Source organism: Lycium barbarum, chromosome 10 (assembly GCF_019175385.1).
Source record: "Lycium barbarum isolate Lr01 chromosome 10, ASM1917538v2, whole genome shotgun sequence".
Classification (NCBI taxonomy): Eukaryota; Viridiplantae; Streptophyta; class Magnoliopsida; order Solanales; family Solanaceae; genus Lycium; species Lycium barbarum.
This window is the reverse complement of record NC_083346.1, coordinates 53,363,897-53,373,194: the sequence shown is the minus strand read 5'-3', so window position 1 is coordinate 53,373,194 and position 9,298 is coordinate 53,363,897. Positions and strand designations below refer to the sequence as shown.

The window sequence follows — 9,298 nt, the reverse complement described above, 5'->3', positions numbered from 1 at the left end:
GTATATGTATGTGATTTTGACACTGATTTTGATGTACCGGTTTATACTCCACTTTACTGTCTGGTTTGCTATCAGTTTTGATCCATATTTCTGTACTCCGTGCTTTACATACTCAGTACATATTTCGTACTGGCCCCCTTTTCTGCGGGGGGCTGCATTTTATGCCCGCAGGTACAGACATTGGTGATCCCCCATTGTAGGCTCCACTTTTCTGCTATCTCGGAGTACTCCTACTTGATCCGGAGTCCACTTCTGGTATAGACATCTGTTGCTGTATATATTTTGTATATTTGGCTGTTTGGGTACGGCGGGGCCCTGTCCCGCCATATGATTCTGTCGGTCTGTTAGAGGTCTGTGGACAGGGTTGTGGGTTATGGTCCTTAGGTATGGTTATGTGAACATGTCGTTGTGCGATTCTCATATACTGAGGCGGCCAGTCCGCATGTTTTGATTAGGCGATTCTATACGCCGAGGCGGCCAGTCCGCGTTTGATATATGTATATATATATTGTCCTGTTAGCCCTGAGTGGCTTTTGTTGGTATTTTCTGCGTGCAGGATATACTGGGTAGTCCGTAAAACAGAGGAAACTCTGCCGAAATTTTCCTGGAAATGGTCCAAGTCTGTTTATGTAGCCTTACTGGCTTTGGCTAATCGTTTGTATGTAACTGGAATATGTAACCAGGTCTGGGTGCCCAAGTAGGGCGCCAGTCGCGGCCCACGGGGCTGGGTCGTGACAAAAGTGGTATCAGAGCGGTTTGTCCTCGGAGTGTCCACAGATCGTGTCTAGTAGAGTCTTGTTTATCGGTGTGTTGTGCACCACATCTATAAACGGGAGGCTACAGGACATTTAGGATGTTACTTTCATTCGAAATCTTAGATCGTGCGATAGAGCTGTGCTATTAGGGTGATTCTGACCTAATTCGTTGTTATGTTTGCAGTGATGCCTCCGAAAAAGGCAACGGCGGCCCAGAAGGGCAAGGCGAAAGTGGCAGAGACTAGTCGGGCACCGAGAGTCACCGTTACCCGAGCTCGAGCTCAGACTATGCCCGGTATTACACTTCAGTCAGAGGGATCCATTACACCACCGGCAGAGCCTGGAGCAGGTCCCTCAGCAGCTCCAGCGACTCCAGCGCCCCCAGCTCCAGCTCCTCAGTCAGGGGCGGATGACAGGACATTGACAGAGGCTGTGCAGTTACTGACTACCCTGGTAGCGGGACAGGCTCAGAGACACGGCCGGAGGGATGATGATGATGGCAGGCGGGACAGCCTGAGGGTTCGGGAGTTCTTATTATGTGGCCCTCCAGAGTTTTCCGGGTCTAAGCCCGACGAGGACCCTCATGACTTTATTAGGGGGATGCGACGCTCAGTAGATTTGGTCAGGGCTTCAGAGACCGAGTCTGTTGAGCTGGCTTCGCACAGGCTACGGGATGTTGCTGCTCACTGGTACGAGTCTTGGGAGCTAGCTAGAGGCCGGGGTGCTTCCCCAGCCACTTGGGACGAGTTTGAGGCTGCTTTTCTCAGCCACTTTTTGCCTCCAGAGTTGCGGAGGGCGAGAGTGGACAGGTTTTTGCAGATTCGACAGAGGGGCTGGAGTGTTCGTGAGTATAACCTGGAGTTTGATTCACTGGCCCGATATGCTCCGGCTATAGTGGCAGAGATGGCGGACCGGATGCACCGATATGTGATCGGGCTGGACCGTTACTTAGTTGAGTCCTGTATGTCGATGGCATCACGGACAGATATGGATATCGCCAGATTACAGGCGTATGCTCAGGGGATGGAGGACAGGTACCGAGCAGATCAGTCCACTAGAGATCGTGACAGGAGGCCGCCCAAGAGGGCTAGGTTCGCAGGTTATTCCGGGGATTCTCGAGGCGGACAGCCTCAGCAGCGGCAGTCAGGCAGACAGCTACCTCCACCCGGCCAGAGTACTCAGTCAGGCGGTCGGAGATTGGATAGTGCGGGACCGTTTGGGGCCGGTCAGGGCTCCAGAGCGGCAGGTCCACAGGTGTCCAGAGGCCCCAGCCAGCCCAGACCACCTAGGCCCCGTTGTTCTCATTGCGGGAAGTCTCATCCAGGGGAGTGTTATCGAGCTACAGGAGCTTGTTTTACGTGCGGCGGTCAGGGCCATTTTATGAGAGATTGTCCGTTGGCCAGCGGTTCCGGTAGTGTGGCTCAGCCGACAGGGTCAGCCGCCGGTTCATCATCTGCTCCATCTGTTGCACGCCCTGCAGGGCGAGGTGTGCCGACATCGGCGGGACGCGGTCGAGGCCGCGGTGGCGTTGCAGGTTCTAGCGGTCCTTCGAACCGCATATATGCTTTGGCCAGCCGCCAGGATCAGGAGGCTTCGCCAAACGTCGTCACAGGTACATTGCTGGTTTTCTCCAGATCTGTATATGCATTGATTGACCCTGGTTCTACTCTATCATATATTTCCCCGCTCGTAGCTAGTAAAATTGGAGTAGTGTCTGAGCCTATAGAGCCATTTGAGGTAGCTACGCCAGTTGGGGATTATGTTATAGCGAGGCAGGTTTATAGGGATTGTCCTGTGACTATATATGATCGTAGCACTAAGGCTGATTTGGTAGAGTTAGACATGCTCGAGTTTGATGTTATTATGGGTATGGACTGGTTAGCTTCCTGTTATGCTAATGTTGACTGCCAGAAAAAGGTAGTCCGTTTTCAGTTTCCAGGGGAACCAGTTATAGAGTGGTTCGGATCTACAGCATCGCCGAGGGGTAAGTTTATTTCATACCTCAAGGCTAAGAAGATGATCCAGAAGGGGTATATCTATCATTTGGTTCGTGTGCACGATACTGCAGCTGAGGTACCTACCCTTCAGTCTGTTCCGGTCGTCAGTGAGTTTCCAGATGTTTTTCCTGACGAGCTTCCTGGCCTTCCGCCTGAGCGGGAGATCGATTTCGCTATAGAGTTGATGCCGGATACGCAGCCTATATCTATTCCTCCGTACAGGATGGCACCAGCCGAGTTGAAGGAGTTGAAAGAGCAGCTGAAAGATTTGCTGGATAAGGGCTTTATTAGACCCAGCACATCACCCTGGGGAGCACCGGTATTGTTTGTCAGAAAGAAAGATGGGTCACTACGGATGTGTATTGATTACCGGCAGCTAAATAAGGTGACTATAAAGAATAAATATCCCCTTCCCCGGATCGATGATTTGTTTGATCAGTTGCAGGGAGCCAGACATTTTTCAAAGATAGATTTGCGCTCAGGCTATCATCAGGTGCGAGTGCGGGAGTCAGATATCCCGAAGACTGCTTTCAGGACCCGGTATGGGCATTATGAGTTCAGAGTTATGTCTTTCGGGCTGACTAATGCTCCAGCGGTATTTATGGATCTGATGAATCGGGTATTTCGGCCTTTTCTGGATATGTTCGTTATTGTGTTTATTGATGACATTCTGATTTACTCGCGATCAGCCGAGGAGCATTCAGATCATCTGAGGACGGTGCTTGGTATTCTCCGTCAACAGCAGTTATACGCTAAATTCTCCAAATGTGAATTCTGGTTAACTTCTGTGGCATTCTTGGGCCATATTGTCAGCGCAGATGGTATTCGGGTCGATACGCAGAAGATAGAGGCTGTACAGAATTGGCCCAGGCCTACTACACCGACAGAGGTGCGCAGTTTTCTGGGATTGGCTGGGTATTATCGCAGGTTCGTGGAGGATTTTTCTTCTATTGCAGCACCCCTGACGAGGCTCACCCAGAAAGCAGCAAAGTTCCAGTGGACAGATGCCTGTGAGCGCAGCTTTCAGATGCTGAAAGAAAAATTGATTACAGCTCCAGTTTTGGCTCTTCCAGAGGGATCTGATGGGTATGTTGTTTATTGTGACGCCTCTGGTATTGGGGTAGGTTGTGTATTGATGCAACACGGTCGAGTCATAGCCTATGCTTCCCGGCAGCTCAGACCGCACGAGAGGAACTATCCCACTCATGACCTTGAGTTGGCCGCAGTGATTCATTCTTTGAAGATTTGGCGGCATTATTTATATGGGGTCCATGTTGATATCTATACGGACCATAAGAGTCTCCAGTATATTTTTAAGCAGAAGGAGCTAAATTTACGGCAGCGGAGATGGTTGGAGCTACTAAAGGATTACGACGTTGATATTCTGTACCATCCGGGGAAAGCCAATGTAGTAGCAGATGCGCTTAGCCGCAAGTCTATGGGCAGCTTGGCTGATGTACCGTCTGGTAAGAAAGACTTGGTTCGTGATATTCATCAGCTGGCCAGCCTTGGAGTTCGTTTGGCAGATTCTGGAGATTCTGGGATTTCTGTTCGTCCAGTTGCCGAGTCATCTATTATTCAGGAGGTAAAGCAGCGCCAATTTGAGGATCCTCTTTTGATTCAGTACAGAGATGTGGCTCTTAATAGAGCCAAGACTCAGTTTGAGATCTCGCCTGACGGAGTATTATTATATGACGGCAGATTCTGTGTACCGGACGTTGCGGGCTTACGGCGGCAGATTATGGGCGAGGCCCATAATGCACGGTATTCTGTTCATCCTGGTTCCACTAAAATGTATCGGGACCTCAGGTGTTTGTATTGGTGGGACGGCATGAAGAAAGATATTGCTGAGTTTGTTAGTCAGTGCCCGAACTGCCAGCGAGTTAAGATCGAGCATCAGAAGCCCGGTGGATTGTTACAGGAGATGGAAATTCCAGCCTGGAAATGGGAGTTGATTAATATGGATTTCGTCGTTGGGTTACCGCGTACTCCACGCAGGTATGATTCTATTTGGGTTATTGTTGACAGGCTGACGAAATCGGCCCATTTCCTCCCGGTTCGGACTACTTATTCGGCTGAGGACTATGCCAGATTATATATCAGAGAGATAGTCAGACTTCACGGAGTCCCTATATCTATTATTACTGACCGAGGTGCCCAGTTTACAGCAAATTTCTGGAGGTCATTTCAGGAGGGACTAGGGACTCAGGTGAGTCTTAGTACAGCTTTTCACCCTCAGTCCGACGGGCAGGCCGAGCGCACTATTCAGACGCTCGAGGATATGTTACGGGCCTGCGTTATTGATTTCAGGGGCAGCTGGGATGATCATTTGCCGCTTATTGAGTTCGCTTATAATAACAGTTATCATTCCAGTATTCAGATGGCTCCGTACGAGGCCCTCTATGGCAGGAGATGCAGGTCTCCCATTGGCTGGTTTGACGTCGGCGAGACTAAGCTGATTGGGCCTGATGTGATCCAGGAAGCTGTAGATAAGGTAAAACTTATTCGGGAACGACTATTGGCTGCTCAGAGTCGACAGAAAGCTTATGCAGATAGACGACGTCGACCGTTAGAGTTCCAGATTGGCGACTGGGTATTCCTGAAGGTATCGCCCATGAAGGGTGTTATGAGGTTCGGTAGGAAGGGTAAGTTGAGCCCCCGGTACATTGGGCCGTATCAGATTGTTCGAAAGATAGGCGAGGTCGCCTATGAGCTAGACTTACCATCCGACTTGGAGGCCGTACACCCGGTATTTCATGTGTCTATGCTGCGGAAATGTATTGGTGATCCTTCCAGGATATTCCCAGTAGATGATCTTCAGGTGACAGAGCAATTGTCTTATGACGAGCAGCCTGTATCTATCCTGGATCGTCAGGTGAGGAGGTTGCGCACTAAGGAGGTGCCTTCTGTCAAAGTCCTGTGGCGCAACAATAATCGGGAGGAGATGACTTGGGAGGCGGAGGATGAGATGAAGAAGAAATACCCCCATTTATTCCCTACGCCTCTTGTAATGTAAACTTTTGAATTTGTTATATTAATGAACGGATGGACCATTTGTGCTATATAAAGATGGTTTTCCCGTTATGTTTGTGAGCCTTCGTAAGAATTGTTTAACATTCGGGGACGAATGTTCTTAAGGGGGGGAGAATGTTATATCCCGCGTTTTCGTATAATTAAAAATCGTGAAATAATTATGACTCGGGTGTTAGAAGGACCTAATTTAATTTTTGTGAATATGGCTATGTTGGTTGTGGAATCTTTAAATGCTAAAACCTCGGGAAGGGCCAAGGATAAATTTGGAACTCCGTAAATTAGTTTCGGGAATTTCAAAACGGGGCATTTTAAGAATTGGGCCCAAGATAATTCAATGCAAAAACAAGGCCCAAAAATCAAGTGAGGGCCGGCCATGGCAAAGCCCAAATCCATTAGTTTATGTCATGTGCTATGCACATGACTATTAAGTGGATATATATGATGCAAATGCTTGGGATTTTCTAGAAAACAAGATCAAAATTTCCAAGAAATCATAATACTCCCTCTCGGCCGAACCCCTTTCCCCTCCTTCAAATTTTTTTTCTTGCCTTGTGTTTAATCTAAAAATCTTGTTTCTCTCATATTCGTAGTAAGTTCGAGACGCTCTCCAACTTGATATAATTGGTTTGGCGAAAGAGCGACGTGTGCGGCGAATTGAAATTTCAAGGAAAGGTAAGAATTTGGCCCTTTTAATGTTATGGAATTGACATAAATGTGTTAAGGATTGGTAATAGACGAGAATTCCGTTGTTTGATGGTGTGTATGAAGCCGTGTGTGTGTGTGTGATTGGTGTGGTGGCCGTGTGCCCTTAAGAAGAGGAAATAAATGTGAATTGATCTTGCTTAGTCTGCTTAATGCGTCGTCGTGACTTTTATGTCATAAATAATCGATTGATGAACTAAAGTGGCGTTGGGAAATGGTTTTGGACGTTATCGGAAAGTGTATACCTTCGGTATAACTGTGTATATCATTGTATATCTTTGATGCTAAAGGCTTTAAATATGATTTATGGTTGATATTAATGAATTCGGAATGAAATGACACAAGTTAGAACGCTTGTTGTGAGTTTCGATGGTTATGGGGAAGTTGTGGGTCTTGGAGCAATTTTTGGTGTATGGCTTGGATTGTAGTTGGAATGTGATTGAATAATTTTAAGTGAGTGAATGAATACCATAATGTAGACATAAGTTTAGAAATTGTGAAATTTGAATGAAAATTGTCGACTTGTGTATTAAGGTAGAATCTTGAAACTAGAATGCTTTAAATTGTAGTTGCGTTGCTGTGACGTTTGGGTTGTTGTAGTTGGTGTATTTTGAGCCGAGCTAAGTCTCGGGGGTGTTAGATTTATAGGGGAAATGCTGCCGAAATTTCGGTAGACAAAAATCAAGTTAATGGAAATTTTAAGCCTAAGAATCTCAATTGGTAACTTTGACCATTTGCAGATTTTTGACGAAACGGGACTGGACTTTTGGAAGGGCTTACGACGTCTGTGAGGTATGTAAAGCTTCCCACTCCTTCATTTGGCATATCCTAGTATGTTAGTCGAATATGAGACCCTCCGGATCATTTTTGTTCCTCGAAACCCGATCCACAGAAAAGTTACTATTCATTCAATTCAATTGAAGCCTAAGGGCTCTATTTTGGCTAGAATGCCACCATTCGCCTCCAACCTATCGAAATGTGGTCGGGTAACCTAGTAATGATTATGTATGACCCCTGGCATATAAATGTTCGTAAAAATATGTTCGTCACCTCACTTGACTCGAGGTGGGCCCGCTAACCCCGAGACGCCCTATGTGTCTCATTGGGCTGTCTTTTTGAATAACGTTTGGAGTAGCACTTTCGATTTTGGAACTTCCTCCTACGGGATGTATTTTGAATGTTACGATATGCTAAGTTACGTTTTGAGCTATACGTACTACCTTGGAAATGTTTCGTGAAATGGAACTTTATATTGACTAAGTATGCGATTATTTTGTATTATGAAATAATTTATGAGACTATCATGTTTTGAAAGACTATTTTGAAATATGATTTGCATTGTCCGCTCACGACTCCGCTCGTGCCTTGTTATGACTTCGTTCACCGGTTCCCGGGCCGGTTTTGATTCGTGCGCTTTGTGATAATTCGGTCGTATGCTGTGCTACGGTTCCCGAGGCTTCGCCATAGGGCCAGGACCGTTTGGAGTTATGCTGTGATATGGCTCGTGATGCAATACGCTCACCTATGATTATATTTGTGTTCGGGGATGTACGGAGATTTGAAACCTTCTGGTGTTATGCTGTGTGTGGCGCCTGCGTCGGAGTGGCGACCACGTTCTGTAACGTTTGCATGATTTCATTTGCATTACGTATATGTATGTGATTTTGACACTGATTTTGATGTACCGGTTTATACTCCACTTTACTGTCTGGTTTGCTATCAGTTTTGATCCATATTTCTGTACTCCGTGCTTTACATACTCAGTACATATTTCGTACTGGCCCCCTTTTCTGCGGGGGGCTGCGTTTTATGCCCGCAGGTACAGACATTGGTGATCCCCCATTGTAGGCTCCACTTTTCTGCTATCTCGGAGTACTCCTACTTGATCCGGAGTCCACTTCTGGTATAGACATCTGTTGCTGTATATATTTTGTATATTTGGCTGTTTGGGTACGGCGGGGCCCTGTCCCGCCATATGATTCTGTCGGTCTGTTAGAGGTCTGTGGACAGGGTTGTGGGTTATGGTCCTTAGGTATGGTTATGTGAACATGTCGTTGTGCGATTCTCATATACTGAGGCGGCCAGTCCGCATGTTTTGATTAGGCGATTCTATACGCCGAGGCGGCCAGTCCGCGTTTGATATATGTATATATATATTGTCCTGTTAGCCCTGAGTGGCTTTTGTTGGTATTTTCTGCGTGCAGGATATACTGGGTAGTCCGTAAAACAGAGGAAACTCTGCCAAAATTTTCCTGGAAATGGTCCAAGTCTGTTTATGTAGCCTTACTGGCTTTGGCTAATCGTTTGTATGTAACTGGAATATGTAACCAGGTCTGGGTGCCCAAGTAGGGCGCCAGTCGCGGCCCACGGGGCTGGGTCGTGACAATATACATCTTATAAGCTTATCGTAATCTTTCATTAAAACATACATTTGAATTTAAAGACAATCTATGAAAATCACATCATATTCGTAGCATGAACTTCGTTTGAATATCGTATGATAGACATTATAATCTCTAGTTCATGGTAGAAACATTATACCATGAACTCTAGAATCTTTAGACTTAAGCTTATCATCTTCATTATCTTGCTCATAACATGCCTCTTAGCTTTATCTCACGTGGCTATTCATGATCATAGATTCTTAGCTCCGGAATATAAGAAATTCATAGAAATGTAGGGGAAATAATATCATAGGAATCGTATAAGGATTACCATCTTCGTAGGAATGTCATTCATGAGCTTTAGGACTCCTAGACTTAGATTCATCATCAATATTGTCATGCTCATAACGTGTCTCTTTTCTTTATC

At 46.4% G+C, this 9,298-nt stretch overlaps 1 long non-coding RNA gene across 1 annotated transcript; it reads left to right on the top strand.

The window, feature by feature from the left end:
• Window positions 1–1,950: 1,950 nt before the first annotated feature.
• Window positions 1,951–8,677, top strand: LOC132614681 (uncharacterized). The gene is made up of 2 exons (XR_009572405.1): window positions 1,951–2,367; window positions 8,307–8,677. It is a non-coding gene; the product is annotated as an uncharacterized LOC132614681 (long non-coding RNA).
• The last annotated feature ends 621 nt before the right edge of the window (window positions 8,678–9,298 follow it).